This window comes from Camellia sinensis, chromosome 8, assembly GCF_055761805.1.
Source record: "Camellia sinensis isolate YWXY chromosome 8, ASM5576180v1, whole genome shotgun sequence".
Classification (NCBI taxonomy): Eukaryota; Viridiplantae; Streptophyta; class Magnoliopsida; order Ericales; family Theaceae; genus Camellia; species Camellia sinensis.
Genome location: NC_138968.1, coordinates 171,659,078 through 171,678,158, shown reverse-complemented (window position 1 = coordinate 171,678,158; position 19,081 = coordinate 171,659,078). Strand labels below are relative to the sequence as shown.

General features: G+C 36.1%; 1 long non-coding RNA gene across 2 annotated transcripts; it reads left to right on the top strand.

The window, feature by feature from the left end:
• The first annotated feature begins 1,782 nt into the window (after positions 1–1,782).
• Positions 1,783–18,034, top strand: LOC114310968 (uncharacterized). 2 transcript variants are annotated; one of them, XR_014338697.1, is made up of 4 exons: positions 1,783–1,893; positions 3,841–3,947; positions 4,593–4,658; positions 17,666–18,034. It is a non-coding gene; the product is annotated as an uncharacterized LOC114310968 (long non-coding RNA). The 2 variants fall into 2 exon arrangements; XR_014338696.1 differs by having other exon boundaries at positions 4,575–4,658.
• Positions 18,035–19,081: the final 1,047 nt, after the last annotated feature.

The following is a 19,081-nucleotide window of genomic DNA, read 5'->3' as shown; positions in this document are numbered from 1 at the left end:
GTGGTTGGTTTGAATTTTTTTGGAGGTATGTGATGTCTATGAAAGGTCATCATTTGGTTTGCAGGCCAGTAGCTTGGCCCAAGCCTGCCCATGCCGATGGGCGAGGTTGTTTGGAATGATTTAAATAAGTGTATTTTTTAATTTTTTATGAAAAGATGTACAAAAAAATATAAAAATAATGTGATTAAAAAAAAATAAAAAGTGTGTTTATATAGCACACCTCAAACAAGCTCGGCAACACCTAGGCTTAGGGTCTAAAGCCCAACTTTTTAGCCTGGGAGAGGTAAACCATTGGGTCACCCTACAAGCCGGTCAAAAATTATGAAAAAAGAAGGGGGAAAAAATGAAAAAACAGTAGGCCTTAAATCTTAGTTCATTCATTGGGCTAAGACGGTGAATCCAACGTTTGTCTGTGATATATGACCCATCAATTATGCTTGCAAGCTCAATTTTTACTCATCCTTCAATCTGGTCTGAATCCATCAAATAAAGAGTGATCTTAGGGTCCGCTTTCACAGTTCAACCCACCTTGCCGATGTCTACTCTACATGCCAACTTAAAAACAAAAGTAAAAACATGGGTGTTTGATATTGTTTTGTTAGGTTTGATGACGTGGGTGGGGCTTACAATATGGTACGTCAAAATGGAACTTGGTTGCTTGACAAAAAGATTTTGGAGGGAAAAAAAGGCAGATTATGGGCTGAAGGAAAAATCAAAGAATGCTGAGGGAATATTATTGGATATAATGATACAAACCTTGTTTGGGATTTAATATTTTTAATAAGTTTTTTTTTTTTTTTTGACTCTTATGTGGTGAAAAAAATTAATGGGTTTAAGAATGGTATTTTTTATTTGTATAGAAAAAATTGAAAAACTGATTTCAATTTTTGTTTTTACCTGTTTAGGGATATTTACCAATAAATCCTATCTCACAAACAGTTTTACCGATTGGTCCTAAGGTTATTTCTCTTGTTCTGATTAGTCCTATTAGTGGGGAAATATCTTACCAGTTGATCATATTTCCTTTGTTTAGTAACATTGAGTGGTCAATTATACCCTTCCGTGTGTGTGTTGCATGACATACATCATTCCAAGGCAAAAAGCAAAAAGCATAAAGAGCCTTAGTGTACTTTGTTGATGTGTGGCACCTATTGTGTGTGTCACGTGATCACTTTAAGGCAAAAAGCATAAAGATGGTTAGTGTACTTTGTTGATATGTGACACCCATTGTGTGTGCCACATGACACTCCAAGACAAAAAGCATAAAGAGCCTTAGTGTACTTTGTTGATGTGTGACACCCATTGTGTGTGTCACGTGACACTCCAAGGCAAAAAGTATAAAGAGCCTTAGTATACTTTGTTGATATGTGGCACCTATTGTATGTGTCACGTGACATATTGTGTGTCACGTGACACACCCTCATAAAGAGCATGCATCTAATAATATCTAAATGAGGGCATTAAAGTCCCTCAAAATATCCAAAGACTAAACGGTTTATTAGAAAAAAAATTAAAACTAATTGGTTCATAAGTTTAACATTTGAGATTTATTAGTAAATCTTTCAATTTTTAAATCCCCCCCCCCCCCCCCCCCCCCCCCCCTCTTTTTTCTCTTAATAAACAAGGCTTAATAGGATCATTGTCCTATTCCAGGCCCGGTCTGGGGAGAGGCAAGAAAGACGGTTGCTTGGGGTCCCAGATTTGGGATCGAAATAGGGCCCAAATTAGTTTATAGTATATTGGATTTTAAAATAATCCTAATCTATTGAGGCCCAATCTAACAAAAAAGGCCCAAAAGAGTGTCATTTCTATATAAACGAAACTCTGTCCAGATCTTCTCTATCTCTTCCAACCAACTTCCAGATCTGGTGAATCGACCGTAAGCTACGTCCGGTGAGTCTCTCTGTTGTGCCCTAATTTTTTTTACCGTAATTTATGTGCCCTAATGAGGTAGTCTCTAATTTTTGTGTCTCAGTGGATTGTGAATTTCTGTGGATTATTGATCATATAGTCATGTTTCCTAGAAAGTGTATATGAAAATTGAAAGAAGAAGCACAAAGTAATTCAGATTCAGTTGATGAAGATTTGATGATTGAATAACCTAATCAATGAATAAATGATAATAATAATGAAGATTTGGTGAGTCAAGAACCAACTCAATATTTTACCAGATTTTCGTCCTTTTGAATTCTTATAATGTAATGTTTTCTTCTCATCTTAATTTATATTAGTAAATTTTAGTTATTATAAGTAAACTGTGTGCGGATATGAGCATTTATATATATATATATATATATTATTTACCATTTTTTTTGGGTGTTAAATATGTAAAGGAGAAGGTTTTTCTCCAACCCAAGATGTAGGAGCTCCTACATCCTAAGTAATGTGGAATGGGTTTGGAATCCTACTTATCTTAGGCAACTTATTTATGTTTTTTGTAATTAAATTTTTATCTAAAAAAAATTCAATATTGGCAATTTTTTGATAAATTATCGGCTAATTTTTATTTGTTTATTTTTTATACGATCAAATTGCTCTACAATTAGTATGGGTTAAAAATTTAGATACATAACATTGTATGTCGTAGAATTTTGTTAACAAAAATAAGTATGTTTGGTTTTATTTTGTAAAAATAATTTTTAGTTTTTTTATTTCCTCTTTTTATTTTGTCTTCAGTTACTTTTTCATATTTTAATCAAAATTTTAAAATTTTATAGATGCGATGCAGATTGAAATATTTTCTGAAAAATCTGATTTTTTTTTTATACTAAAAACAAATAAAAAATAAAAACAAAAATTGGCACATTTAATTTTTTTATTGAGAATTTTTTTTCTATATTTCTACAACATACAATGTTTCTTAATGTATGTAGGTTTTTCAACGGATATTAATTATGTAATACAATTGTGGAACAATTTGATCATGAAAAAAAAAAAAAAAGAAAGAAAAAAGTTCAAGTGATGGGTCATCCAAAATTAACCAAAATTAAAATTTATAATTTTAAATAATGATTTAATTCCAAAAAAATACATAAGTTACCTAAAATAATTACGATTCTAAACACATGTATAATCTCTTAACCAATCTTAGGGTGTCATATTATTTGGGTTGTAAGAGCTCCTACATCTTGAGTTGGAGGAAAACTTTTTCCATATGTAAAAGTGCTCTTTAGAGTTTGCTTAGGACCCTGTAAAACTCAGGGTCGGCCTTGGGTTTTTCAATCAATTTTTTTTTTTTTTTTGTTACTCTTTAGAACCTATACTAGCCTAATTTAGCATGATTACATTAGGGGCCATAAGGTTTCAATTCAAATAACATTTTGCCCCTTTTTTCATCAGTAATCAATCCTATTAGTTTATTCACATTCCACTCTCACTCTCCCTCTCCCTTTATAAGAGGCTAAAAAAAGTGTGGTAGTCAATCCTATTAATTTGAGAAAAAATTCAATAAAACCTCCCAGTTTTGAGCTGATTTAACCCTTCAAAGTTTGGTTTATTGTCCCCAAATACTGCCAAAACCTCGTCTCTAGCTAGAGCTTGCCACTTTTGATGTTTACTCAACAAGATCATTGTCCACACAAGCAAAGCAGAGGTGGTCTCTTGCTCAGCAAGGTAGAATAGCTTGCACTCCACAATCACCTCTTCCATTGTCAGTTTGATGTTCTTCTTGTTTCCTTGTACTTGACTTTCTTTTGAATTTGTTTTCAATAGTATTCCTAACAAGTCATTATCTCCATGATTTCCCTTCAATGTCCGCTCTTTGTTTTTGATAATATTGCTTAGTAGAGCTCTCACTTCATTATGGATTGTTTTCATCCTCACATTTGTCTTTGTTGGTAGAAACCTACATGCAATCAAGTAAATCTCAGTGGAATTAAGACATGAAAAAAGGACTCAAATAGAAGGCTCAATCTTTGTGATTGGTACTACTTGGGATGGAAAGACAAGTAAAGTTTCAACTCTATTTTCTTTAAAATGAGATGAAGCATCATATAAAAATGGGCAGATAAATTTTTTTGTCCCCCCCTTCGATCGTTGGATTTTTTTTTTTTTGTACTTTTTCAAGAGAAAACTAACAGTGTGTCTGGGATTGGGTTTTTTGTTGTTTTTTATTTTATTTTTTTATCTTTAGTTTAGTGAACTAAAAAAAAAATCAAAAAGCTTGTTTTTAGGTTTTACTTGACTAGACTGACCAAAAAACTTTTTAAAAAAATGACAAATTATTATTAATTTTTTAGTGAATTTGTTTTTTGGATTTTGTCATTTTTTAAGAAACTTTTTAGATTCTTCTACACTAAACGGACTGGGAATATAAAAATAACTGGTCCAAATTTGAAAGAAATCACTAAAGACAAAAAATGTTTAAAAAATATGTGGCCTTTTTAGCTAGATGCCAAAGCCACTCATTTAAAAAGTCACTTTAATTTTATTTTTTTTGAAAATATGAAATGAATGCTTTTAGCATTTAATATCTACCAAAACACTTGTCTACAATCCTTTGTTCAACCTTTATGTAAATGAAGATATTAGGTATGTAATGGGATATTCACACCTATGCACACTAATGAATACAGATTTACTTCTGGGTGTAGCTCAAGTTCATGCCAACTTGAAGTTGCATGTGTGGGGTTCTGGAAGAATCTTAGGATTTGCTTAAGGTATGTGCCAACATACTTGGTATATGCTATTTGACCATGAAACTTTTTCTTAATATTTATTTTCTTGATGTTGCTCATTATGTCAAATTAATATATATATATATATATATATATATATTTGCTGATTTAAATTATAAAAAAAAAAAAGCCATTACAAAAACATATCACAGATCCATAGGTGTGAGAAAAATATTTAACCACATTAATTGAAGAATACAAATTCACTTTCATCTCTCTGCCAGCTGACGATTCTATATTAATCTCTCTAGAATTTCCTACTAAATTTACTATTTTTAGGCAACCCTAGAAATCTCAATCTCAATACACAATTACAAAAATCTGCACATTGGACTCTTGGTGAATTTCTGATTCTACAACCTATCCTAACTTAACCCAAAAATCTTTGAAAAGAACTCAAAAATTGTATGGCACTGTAGAATACAAAACATACACTCAACAATAGGAAAACAAGTTGGTGGAGTCTTTTCTAGGTAAAAAAGAAAAGAAAGTAATTCTAACTTGTGTTTTAGTATTCCTTCATCTCTTTTGTAATGTTCTATTATCATTAATAAAATATTACTTCTTTGCTAATAAAAAAAGAAAAACGAATTCTAAAGTATACGTGTAACGTGACTTAGAATTGGTAAGCAGCTCTACCATAAAAGTACTTGTTTGAAGCTAAGATATACCTCCATCCTGGAATATAAAACGACCGCGTGACTTGGATTAAATATCACCAAATATCTTTTTTCCTTCTTCATAGTAACTACCAAATGTCGTCCGAAAAATCATGTCAGCTGTCACATTCTGAAGATATGGCCATACATCAACCTCGCATGACTCTTTTGTTGAGACTAACACTTCCCATTTGCTTATCATCTCACAACAACTTGAGCACATTGCTGGTACCATATGCTATATAACAAACACCAAGGACACAGTTAAGCACTGCCCAAGAAGGCATCTAGTTTGGGATGAGGCATTGTTGAGTTTCATTAAACAATTATGAGGAAGGTTTTAAAAAGCGGCCGCAACTATTACGTAACGCCGTTACGTAGCGGTTGTGGTGGTTACCGCCACCCGTTACGGCCGCTATAGCGGTGTGACAGAAATTCACATGTATAACGGCCGTTTTGGTGTTACGTAATGGCCGTAGCAATACTGTAACGGCTGTAACGGTCTGTTAGACAACGTCACATCCTTTTACAATATTCTGAATAGCTTCATTTTCCACCAAAAAAAACAAATACTTAAGTGATCCAAGCCTAAAGAAAAAATCTTATATAAATTTTTTTCCTTTATAATTTTTTTTAATTCATGGCACAATTTTCATTTTATAATCCTTTCATTTAATAATTGTGAATATTTTTTATTCAGTTAGTTCATGTATTAGCAAAAAATAATTTGTAGACATTTAAAATCAATTATTCTTAAAATCATTAACTATTGAAATAAAATGTAAAAGACTCCTTTTATAGTGATTTGAAAATATGAAATATATTGAATCATACTTAAAAATTAAGAAAAATTGATCAAAATTTATTTTAAACCCCAATAAATGTGCTTCTGAAAAAAAAATGTGTATGAGTAAGTTTTCTTCAAATTGTGCGAAAAATAAAAAAAAAATCACGGATTGCATAAAAAAAATCACGGATTGCTTCAAAGGATGGAGAAGATTTTCAAGCCTTCTATCATGCTCATGAATTGCATTGTCCATCTCACCAAGCCTTCTCCTTAGATCATTAATTTTTTCTGTACTTGAATTTGTCTGAGGTCCAGCATTGGCACGGATTGTGGAGGTAACGTCGTCGTCGTCATCATTTGCGAACCTGAAGTAATTGCAGTGTTCGTTCGCATTTTACAATGTACAAGAATTAGTTAATCAATAAAAGACAAATGAAATTTGTAAAAAGTAAAAGATTAATTTATATAATAGATACTTACATATTTTGTTGGGCAAACAAAAAAGACACGTCCTTCACTTCCATTTTCATTGGTTCGTACAATATGCATGGAAGTTGTTCTTCCACAATTACACAATCTTGGCTTTAATCTTATATTCCTATTATTAATAGAAGATGAAGTCATTTTTTTATCTGCATAAAAAATACCAACAGATTCAACTACCGATTAGTAAAAGATGATGTTCTTCTATTTTTTTTATCTCCCAAGCTGTTCTACTTATTAGTAGAAGATGATGATTCAACTACCAGTTAGTAGAAGATGATGATTCAACTACCTATCAACAGATTCAACTACCTACCAAGCTGTTCTTCCATTTTTTTTATCTTCCTATCATTAGTAGAAGATGTTGGAGTTCAATCTTGATAACAGATTTGTTTAAAGAGTTCAATCTTGATAAAGAGTTCAATCTGTTTAAAATAGAGACAGGTGTGTTCAAGATTGAACTCTCTTATCAGGTTAATCTTGAATAAATTTTGATAACAGAGTTCGATCTTGATATGTTGAATTAACCAGGTTAATCTTGATAACAGAGTTCAATCTTGAATTAATTTGGTTAACAGGTTAATCTTGAATTAATTTTTCACAGAACTATGTTTAGTCTGTTTTTCACACACAGAACATTAAATTATTCGTTGAATTAATTTTGAAATTATTTAACATAGGAACATTTCATAAAGTTCAGGAACATTTCATCAATTTTTCACGGAACATTTCATCAAGATTAAAAATCAATTCAAGACTAACCTGTTAACCAGGTTAATCTTGATAACAGAGTTCCATCTTTAATTAGGCAGACCACCAGGTTAACCAGGTTAATCTTGATAACAGAGTTCATTCTTGATAACAGGTATATTTTGTATGACCAGATTGAACTCTAACAGAGTAGGTATACTTTGTATGACCAGATTTGCCTTTATACCTGTTATCAAGATTTTGATAATAGAGTTTGTTAGGTCCCTGTGTTGTCAAATCCGGAGACAAAATCTTGTGTTGATTCAAAAAACTATGTTTTTCTGTTTTTCTGTTTTTGTACTGTCCGCTCGAGCGGAGACTCTTGAGCTCGAGCGTAGATTAGCAGGTCACAGTAGTTTGACAGGGCAAGCACAGATACTGGTGGACGTGATTTTACGCTCGAGCGGAAACTCCTACGCTCGAGCGCATCTCTGTTTCTTCGTATGCAGTTTTTGTTCAGTCCGCTCGAGCGGGCTATGTTGAGCTCGAGCGGAGATCGCGATTCAGATTCCTATTTAAAGCTGCGAACGTTGTTTTGTTTGGGGACGTTTTTCTAGATCTGATCAAAACAAACTAGGGTTGTGTTTAAAGTCTTCTTGGGAGATTTTTGAGAGTTTTCCTTGATGTTCTTAAGAGAGTTCTAAACTTATGCATTGAGATTCATACATCAAGGAGGTTGCTTCTTAAGTTTCAAGTGAGTTCTCTTCGGTGGATTCCGAAGATCAAAGCGTAGGATCCAAAAGGCGTTTGAGTCTACGCAGTCGTTAATTCGACAAGTGAAGTTGTGGTGTGGAATCAACTTCAGAATCAATTCCGTGACGAAGGTGTGGTGAAAAGAGTTACAGAAGATTCAGAGACAAATTGACTAGTGTTGGGTAATTTGTATGATTTCTTTGTAATCTTTTTGTTCTTCAGTAGTGGATTGATAGTGGCGGTTCGCCCGTGGTTTTTGATTACAATTGAAGGCTCTTCAATTGTGGTTTTTTCACGTAAAAAATCGTTTGTGTCAATTTATTGTTTATTCTCAAAAACAAACAAACTAAAATCACTCTCGTAAGTGTTTGATGATTTTAGGTTGAGTGTTTTGATTTTTTTGGGATTTGGAATAAGTTAATCTTGATCTAATCATAAATCACATAGGATTTTCAATTGGTATCAGAGCGGGTCACTCCTTGTTTTTTTTTATAAAAAACTATAGGAGTGTGATTTTATGTGATTAGTATCATGGATTCTATTCGTGAAGGTAACTCCACTTATAGACCCCCTTTACTTGACGGAACAAACTATTCTTATTGGAAAGCTCGTATGAGAGCATTTTTAAAATCCATCGATGAGAAAGTTTGGCACTCCGTAATCTTTGGGTGGAGTGAACCTACAATCACCGTTGATGGGATTGATATTCCTAAACCCCTTGATAAATGGGACACAATCGATTACCAGAATTCGAGTTGGAACAGCAAAGCACTAAACTCCCTCTTCTGCTCTGTCACACCTGAAGAATTCCGTCGAATTTGCACGTGTGAAATAGCAAAAGAGGCGTGGGATATTCTTGAAACGATTCACGAAGGTACCACCTCTGTTAAAAGGGCAAAACTTCAACGTCTCACGTCCGCCTTTGAAACCCTTTTTATGCGCGACGATGAGACGTTCGATGAATTTTATGCAAAACTCAGTGATATCGTGAATTCCTGTTTCACTCTCGGTGAAAAAATCCCAGAAGCAAAAGTTGTTGGAAAAAATTTGAGGTCCCTTCCCGAGAGGTTCCAACCAAAGGTGACAGCCATTGAGGAGGCTCAGAATGTTGATACCCTCAAGCTCGATCAATTGGTTGGAAATTTGCAGACTTATGAAGCCCACCAAATTTCTAAGAAAAAGCAAAAAGAAAATATGGCTTTCACGAGTGCCCATGAGACTGCAAAACCTCCAAAGACTGAATTTGATTTAGAGTCTGAGATGACGGCTATGCTTACAAAACAGTTTAAAATTTTTTTGAAAAAGAAGCCGAATTTCAGAGCCCCTACTTCAAAAGAGAAGAGATAATCTGTCAAAAGGATGAAGAGCTTCGGGTTGCTAGAGCCACTATTGCCATGTGGAACAAAGGTTCAAAATCTTTAGAAGACATCCTCGGGTCTCAACAAATGGGTTGCGACAAAAGCGGGTTAGGCTATGGTGCAACAGCACACAAGGGACAGGCCTCTACTTCACATGACAAGAAGACTCAAGCAAAGGGAAAATTGAAGGTAGACCAGGCTGATCTCTCTCTCCGTCTACCGAAAGCTGGTAAAATCAACAAAAAGGAGGTAAAACCGGTTTTTATTTGTCATCACTGTGGTAGGTATGGCCACATTCGTCCTTACTGTTTTGAACTTTTTGGTAAGGTGTCTAAAAAGGGTAGAAATTCTAATACTTTTTGGGTTAGGAGACAACCTTACATGTCTAGGCTGAACACCAAGACTAAAAAGATTTGGATTAGAAAAGAGGATTTGACTTGTTTTGTTGCTCACACTGCTCTAAAAGCACGTGATTCACACATGTGGTATCTTGATAGTGGGTGTTCTCGTCATATGTCAGGTAACAAATCCTACTTCACCTCCCTTGAAAAATATGAAGGAGGAATTGTTACCTTTGGAGATGGCGGCACTTCGAGAGTCATTGGTAAGGGCTCTATAAGTGTTGCTGGTCTTCCCAAGCTAGATAATGTTCTACTAGTTGATGGTCTTAAAGCTAATCTTTTAAGCATTAGTCAAATGTGTGATTCCCATCATGAAGTATTGTTTTCTAAAAATAAATGTGAAATTTTGGATAAAAAAGGAAATACTGTCTTACATGGGGTTCGCACATCTGATAACTGCTATGGGATTGTTACAACTAATGATCTCACTTGCCACTCTGCCATCATCAGTAACATTGATTTGTGGCATCAAAGATTAGGTCACATGAATTTCAATGACCTAACTAAGATAGCCAACAAAGAGCTTGTGAGGGGAATACCTAAACTAGGTAAGAATTTGAGCCATGTGTGTGGACCATGTCAGCTTGGCAAGCAAACCCGAGCTCCTCATAAAAGGGTGAACAGCTTTACAACCAAACGTCCTCTTGAATTAGTTCACATGGATTTAATGGGTCCTACTCGCACTGAAAGCATCGGAGGTAAAAGATACATTTTTTTAACTGTTGATGATTTTACTCGATTTTCGTGGGTAAATTTTTTGAGGGAAAAATCTGATACGTTTGATGCTTTCCAGGCTTTAGTCCCTCAAATCCAAAATGAACAGGGTGTTTCCATTGGGCGTATCATAAGAATCCGAACCGATCATGGTCGTGAATTTGAAAATAGTTCGTTTTCGGATTTTTGTGATATGCATGGAATCAAGCATGAATTTTCTGCCCCTATTACTCCACAACAAAATGGAGTTGTTGAGAGGAAGAACAGGGTTGTTCAAGAAATGGCTAGGGTCATGCTCCTTAGTAAGAAACTTCCTCCTAAGTTTTGGGCTGAAGCCTTAAATACTGCTGTGTATGTCATAAATCGCGTATATTTAAGGCCCGGCACTTTACAAACTCCATATGAATTGTGGAAGGGTTTGAAACCTAATGTAAAATACTTCAAAACTTTTGGGAGTAAGTGTTACATCTTCAAAGATAGAGAGCCCTTGGGCAAATTTGACTCCCGAAGTGATGAAGGTATTTTTCTAGGGTATTCAACCACTAGTAGGGCTTTTAGAGTCTATAACCTGCGAACTTCATCTTTAATGGAATCTATTAATGTGGTTATAGATGACACAGGTGCACCTACTCCAGCAACACATGAGGATGATAATGATGAGTCTCCAATCTTGGACACGGAATCACAAAATCAAGGAGAAGGTGTGGACCCATCACAAGAAATGGTTACAGAACCATCTGCACAGGTAAGGTCAAGTCCAAAGAGTGCTCCAAGGGACATCACTCCTGTTGCCCCGGTCACCGCAAGTCCTGAGCTTAAACCATCAGCTAGGGTGAAACTGAATCGTCCAGCTCAACAGGTGATTGGAAGTGTCTCGGATCGAATGAAAACCCGAAGACAGATTCGGGATGAGGTATCACATATGTGTTATGTTTCTTTAATTGAACCTAAAAATTTTAAAGAGGCCTTGCTAGATGATAGTTGGGTCAATGCTATGCATGAAGAATTAGGTCAATTTGAACGTAACAAGGTTTGGACTCTAGTTCCCCGACCTAGAGACATGAATGTGATAGGTACCAAGTGGATTTTTAAAAATAAATCTGATGAGAATGGTACAGTTGTTAGGAACAAAGCTAGGTTGGTTGCTCAAGGCTACACACAAGTAGAGGGTGTTGACTATGATGAGACGTTTGCCCCAGTTGCACGTCTCGAATCTATTCGTATTTTGCTTGGTGTTGCATGTTTTCTTGGCTTTAAATTGTTTCAAATGGATGTGAAAAGTGCCTTTTTGAATGGGTACTTGAGAGAAGAGGCATATGTTGAGCAACCAAAAGGGTTTGAGGACCCTAAATGTCCGAATCATGTCTACAAGTTAGACAAGGCTTTGTATGGGTTGAAACAAGCCCCTCGAGCTTGGTATGATAGACTTACTACATTTCTTCTTGACAATGATTTTCAAAGGGGTAGTGTGGATAAGACCTTGTTTGTGAAACATACTAAGTCTCATATTCTTGTTGCTCAGATTTATGTTGATGATATTGTGTTTGGATCCACTGCTGAACATCTTGTGAAATATTTTTCGGATTGTATGACACATGAGTTTGAGATGAGCATGATGGGAGAGTTGTCTTATTTTTTGGGTCTTCAGATTAAACAGTCTCCTTCAGGTATATTTGTGTCTCAGTCTAAGTATGCGAAAAATCTTGTGTCTAAGTTTGGTCTTGAGTCTTCCAAACATGCACGCACTCCAATGAGCACCAGTCTTCACCTCTCCAAAGACTCCTCTGGTATTGATGTTGATCCTACCCTTTATAGGAGTATGATAGGGAGTCTTTTGTATCTCACAGCCAGTCGTCCTGATATTTCTTTCAGTGTCGGTGTTTGTGCTCGTTACCAAGCCAGTCCTAAAGAGTCTCACCTTCTTGCGGTAAAACGCATCATCAAGTATGTTAATGGGACTTTGGGGTATGGGGTTTGGTTTTCCACTGACACTACAGCCGAAATTACTGGTTTTTCTGATGCCGACTGGGCAGGGTGTGCTGATGATAGGAAAAGTACCTCCGGGGGGTGTTTTTACCTTGGGAATAATTTGGTTTCTTGGCATAGTAAAAAGCAGAATGCCATCTCTCTTTCCACTGCTGAGGCTGAGTACATTGCTGCAGGGAGTTGTTGTGCTCAAATGTTGTGGATGAAGCAAATGCTTCATGATTATGGGATAGAACTGAATACCCTCACTCTTTTTTGTGATAACACAAGTGCCATAAACATTTCAAAAAATCCAGTCCAACACTCTCGCACCAAACATATTGACATCCGTCATCATTTTATTCGAGAGTTAGTGGAAGAAGGCATTGTTGTTTTGGAACATATCCCTACTGAGCATCAAAAAGCTGATATTTTTACAAAACCCCTTGATCTTCTTCGATTTGAGTTTCTTAGAAAGACCTTAGGTGTAATGCTCAGTAACTAGATTGTTTCCTGTGGTCGTGAGATGAGTGTGAGTGGGTGACTTACTATTCTTAGATATGTTAATCTCACTGTGATTGAGTCCTGGTATCTTTTGCATCAAAATATTAAATGAACACTGCTCATGTTTCTTACAAGATTTGCTTTACATCTTTGTTCATAGCTCATTCTGAATGCCCATACTCATTTACTTCGTGATCTCATTCTGTACACATTCTTGAGCTAAACTGTTGCAGGGGTTTCCGCATAAGTGATCAAAGTTCTCTATGGACCACTGAAAGTGTTTCTTGAACTTTTGCGGAGAAATTGACCTATACTAGTATATCATGGGTGATGTTAAGTCTCTTAACCATCTACCGCCTTTGTTCACTTCCATGGTTTCTCCCTCAGTACATGATTTCCGGGCATTAGGAAAAGGCTACCTCAGAGGCACCAACCAGGCCACCATTTTGAATTCATTCTTCTCTGGTTGGAATCCATACTCTTGAGCGTGCATGCCACCAGTGAGTGCCCACAAGAAAAAAATAAAAAATAAATAAAAAATAAATAAAAAAATAAAAATAAAAATGTCTGAGGGGGAGCTTCCGCATTTACTTAACAAATACCTCGTGATTCCTAGTGGTTTGACTTTTCTCTGTGATAGTCAGTTACTCGTGTCGGAGGTCCAGCCATCCGATCACTGCTAGGATTAACTCTAGCTTTGTGGCTCTCAAGGATTGCACGCACACACTTTTTTACATGAGCTCTCATATGTGTTTTTGAGTTATGCATTCTCATGATGCGTATGGCTTTGATTTAATACTATCTGTGTTGTTCATGAGCTGGTGTTTCATCTCTTTTCTAAAAATCTGCAGGACTCATAATTTGATGGATTTTCTTGTCTTTGTGGTTTAGTCTACACTTGCTCTTCTTCATTGTTACAAGACTTTCTAGGTTTTTTTTTTTTTTTAAAAAAAAAAAAAAAAAAAAAAATGTTTTTGTCCGCTCGAGCGGACTGTTTTACGCTCGAGCGTATTTTTCACTCTTGCAGCAGTTTGTTCGTGGTTTGGCAGTTCTGAGAGATGGTTTTTTGAGCTCGAGCGGCCCTTTGCACGCTCGAGCGGGAGTCTGCTTGCAGTTTTGTACGCTCGAGCGGTATTTTGTACGCTCGAGCGTCCCTTTTTCATACTTAACTCCCTCTCTCGACTCTTCGAGTTATTTTTTTCTCTTCCTGGTTCATTCTCTCGATCTAGGGTTTGTCGCGTGGCTGCATTCTGGTCGTTGTTTCCTCCCATTCATCATCCTACCCTCTGATTTGATCTTTGGTAAGTTTTACCCCCTTTTACTTTCGTTTTTTTTTGTTCTATTTGGTTCTATTGATTGTTGGGTTTGTAGTTTTGTGGGGTTTTGTGTGTCGTGTTTTGTCTCTCTCTCTCTCACACACTTTTTCTTTGTCTGATTGTCTGTTATTTTTGTGTATTTGTCTGTGTTGTGTCTGTGGTATTTGAAGTTATCTGTGTTCCTACTGTCATGGACTGTTGAGGTCTCTTTGCGTGGGTATCACTTTGGGCTTAGATACATTGCTGTGATTTACTCATGATTCATACTTATCCTGTGCAATTTCTCTCACATTTTGTGTATTAATTATGAGTTCTTCAATACCATGCTGTCATGCCCTGTTTTTTGGTATGCCCTGTTTTTAATTTGTTTATTGCACTCATGTTTTGTTTTGGTTTTGTTTTGGTGTGGGTTGGTTTTTGGGTTTGTTGGTTTGTTGGGTGTCTTAGTGTCTTCTTCGGTATGTCTGCTTCTGCACCAAAACGCCGAAAGGCTACCGTTTCTCGCCCTACCTATAACCCTGAGAGGTTTCAGTCGGCCTCTCAATCCAAGTCATTCCATAAATCTTTTGTGACTCGAACAGTTCATTTAGAACGTAATGTTCAACCCGATACTTTTGAGTCCATCAAAATTCGTCCATTGTTCGACCCTCTCGGTGGTGATCATGTTTTATTCTTTTCGGGGCGTCAGAATCTCGATTGGGTTCGAGAATTCTATTGTAACATGGAGGGTATTAGGGATTATGAGCCATCTTTCACCACTTGGGTTAGGTCCAAATCCATTTCTGTCACCCCTGCTTTGATTCGCCAACTTCTACAGATTGAGCAAGTTTTTCCTCAATACTATCCGTTTCCTGTACCTGATCGTCCTACTTGTGACTTTGATGAGGTGTCTTTGGAACTTTGTGGTGTTGCCCGTCATTGGCCTAAAGGCGGTTTGTTTAAACAGTTTGAACTTCTTCCGGAGTTCAGACTGCTTAATTTGATTGTCTGCGCCAACATCATTGTCACCACACATTCTTCCGAGGTCAAACAAGACCAAGGATTCATTTTGTCTTGTATTGCCAATCACCGCTCTATTGATCTCGCCTCTCTTATTATCACCAAGATGATCAGTGCTCATGGCCATTCCAAGCTTGGCCTTCCTTACGGTTGCTTGATCAACCGACTTTTGTCTGACCTTGGGGCTCCTATCCTCGATGATGATGAGTTTGCCTCTCCCTCTCGCCCTTTCACAAAGAAAACTGTCTCACAGAGTCGGGCTCATGTTAAGGGGGAGTCCTCTCGGGCTGGTCCTTCTACAGGTACCGCTGCTGGTCTTGCTGAGGAGGCTGAATATGATGCTGCTGCCGCCGGGGGTGAGGAGGCTCCTACTCCACCTGTTCCACCTAGCTCGTTTCCTGATCAGCTTCGGCATTTTGAGGAGGCCATGACTCGGAGGTTAGACTTTCTTGATGCTCGTTTTGACGCCTTTGATGGTCGTCTTGGTCAGCTGGAGCAGACTGCTGCTCACACTACTTCGCAGCTGGATCACATCATTTCCTTACTGACGCTTCAGCCGCCCCCTCCTCCATCTGGTGCTTGATTTGTTGCTTTCTTCATTCCCGGTCAAAAAGGGGGAGAGTTTGGTTCCTGCTGGATTGGACATGGTCGACATGGTATATTTTGTTCCTGCTGGATTGGACATGGATATTGATGGTATATTTTGTTGATGGTACATGGATATTGTTGGTATATTTTGTTTTGTATGGATATCTTGATATTTTGTTCCGTTGGTTCTATTGAATGGATACATTTTGCTATATTCTTATACAGTTCCACAAGTTTTGGTTTTTTTGGTATGTTGCTAGTTTTTTCACAGGTGAATGGTGGATGATGACTTGGATTGATGAATTGATATATGGCAAGATTGGAAAGCTTGTTTATTCATCGAATTGTTTTGAGTATTTTAGTATTGGTTTTTGAATTTTGTCTAGTGCTTGTGTTTAAGGACTTTTGTTTAGAAAAGTTTTGTCCGGGAATTGACAAAGGGGGAGATTGTTAGGTCCCTGTGTTGTCAAATCCGGAGACAAAATCTTGTGTTGATTCAAAAAACTATGTTTTTCTGTTTTTCTGTTTTTGTACTGTCCGCTCGAGCGGAGACTCTTGAGCTCGAGCGTAGATTAGCAGGTCACAGTAGTTTGACAGGGCAAGCACAGATACTGGTGGACGTGATTTTACGCTCGAGCGGAAACTCCTACGCTCGAGCGCATCTCTGTTTCTTCGTATGCAGTTTTTGTTCAGTCCGCTCGAGCGGGCTATGTTGAGCTCGAGCGGAGATCGCGATTCAGATTCCTATTTAAAGCTGCGAACGTTGTTTTGTTTGGGGACGTTTTTCTAGATCTGATCAAAACAAACTAGGGTTGTGTTTAAAGTCTTCTTGGGAGATTTTTGAGAGTTTTCCTTGATGTTCTTAAGAGAGTTCTAAACTTATGCATTGAGATTCATACATCAAGGAGGTTGCTTCTTAAGTTTCAAGTGAGTTCTCTTCGGTGGATTCCGAAGATCAAAGCGTAGGATCCAAAAGGCGTTTGAGTCTACGCAGTCGTTAATTCGACAAGTGAAGTTGTGGTGTGGAATCAACTTCAGAATCAATTCCGTGACGAAGGTGTGGTGAAAAGAGTTACAGAAGATTCAGAGACAAATTGACTAGTGTTAGGTAATTTGTATGATTTCTTTGTAATCTTTTTGTTCTTCAGTAGTGGATTGATAGTGGCGGTTCGCCCGTGGTTTTTGATTACAATTGAAGGCTCTTCAATTGTGGTTTTTTCCACGTAAAAAATCGTTTGTGTCAATTTATTGTTTATTCTCAAAAACAAACAAACTAAAATCACTCTCGTAAGTGTTTGATGATTTTAGGTTGAGTGTTTTGATTTTTTTGGGATTTGGAATAAGTTAATCTTGATCTAATCATAAATCACATAGGATTTTCAGAGTTCATTCTTGATAACAGAGTAACACATCTTGATAACAGAGTGTTACTGTCATACAAAGTAGGTTTGGGATAACAGGTATTGAGAATCCCAAATATACGGTTTGGGATAACAGGTATCGAGAATCCCAAATATACCAGGATAGTAACACATCTTGATTACAGAGTTCATTCCCAAATCTCAAACCTACTCTGTTTTATATCTATTATAACAGAGTTCATTCTTGATATAATGTATAAAGACAAATCTCAAACCCTAACACATCACAAATTAAAGCTAAATCCTAAACCCTAACACAAATTGCAAACAAAATCCAACCCCAAACACTCACAATCGATTAATTTCTACAAAAATTGAAGCCAAACGTAAACCCTAACTTTGCGATTTCAGGTTTACCTCAGATTCGCTGTCGCAGGCTCCCATTTGTCTTCCGTCGTCATTCGTCGTCCATCGTCTCGTCGTTCTTCGTTCTTCTTCAAGAGACAGGTGAGAGAAACGAGAGTGAAGAGATAGAGAAGGATGAGGCGAGAGTGAGAGAGAGGTGAGAGTGCTGATTTCTTGCAATTTGTTGAGAGGCGAGAGTGAAGAGATATAGTGAACTACTAGGCGGAAAGAGAAATTTGTTGTTGAGAGGCAAGAGTGAAGAGATATAGTGAACTACTAGGCGGAGAGAGAAATTTGTACTTTCGAGTCATTCGAGCCCGAAGTATTCAAGCTACGGATCATTTTTGAAGATTTTATCTATTTTTTTTGTTTAAATTTCAAAATCATATATTTGGTTAACTGACATACGATGATGTGAGCTTTTTAAAAATAAAAATATACATATTTAATTGATATATTTAGTTTATGCAAAAAAATTATGATGAAAAAGAGTGGATGCATTATTTAATTAAATTAGAAAAGTACGAACTTGATAAATAATATTATAAAAAAAAAAAAACTAAATATAGGGAGACGCAAGACAGTTGACTTTAGGGGGGAAAAATTGTGAAATTTAGAAAGTATAACTAAAGAATGAAAAGGGGTGGAAAAAAAAAAAAAAAAAGTGTGTTAGGATTCTAGAACAGGATAAATAAAACACTTGTGAGTAGGAAACTAATTCGATGAAATTAAATATTAACAAAGATTAAAAAAAATAGTTATAAATTACTTCCATCTCAAAGAAGAGTAAATCACAAGAAAATTTTTCAGAAACAATTTTTGAAAACTCAATAAAAAAATAAGTAAATCATCTTGTATTTTGAGAATTCCATGTTAACTGTGTGCCCACCCAATAGCATGAGACTAAGTAATTACATGGTTCAAAAAATAAGAACATAGTGAACAAAATACAAAGTGTTATTAGATAAACACCAAGACAGCCGAACCTATTAGATAATTTCTGATAAAAAGGAGTTATTATTATTATTATTATTATTTAATAAAAACAGCAGTATATATATACTGGGGAAATTCAACAAAACTTTTCTATAAACTATATTAGATGTTTTATTTGTTAATTATATCTTTTGTCAAGAGAAAAAAAAAAAGAAAAAAAAAAGGAACAATCAAATAATCTTTTATCATCAAAACATTAAATTTAGGGAACACCTCATCTGTGGCATAAGGCTTTCACATTTCAGTTGAGCTGTGCCAGCACATAACTTTTTTAAACATTAACATTTTTTTTTTTGACAATAACTTTTTTAAATATTAGTTACATCGATAATGTTAGGATGTTGACATTTTAATTTTAATATCTTATATAACACTGACTATACTAGCTATTTATTATATAATATATGTGATTGAGACATGCAATAA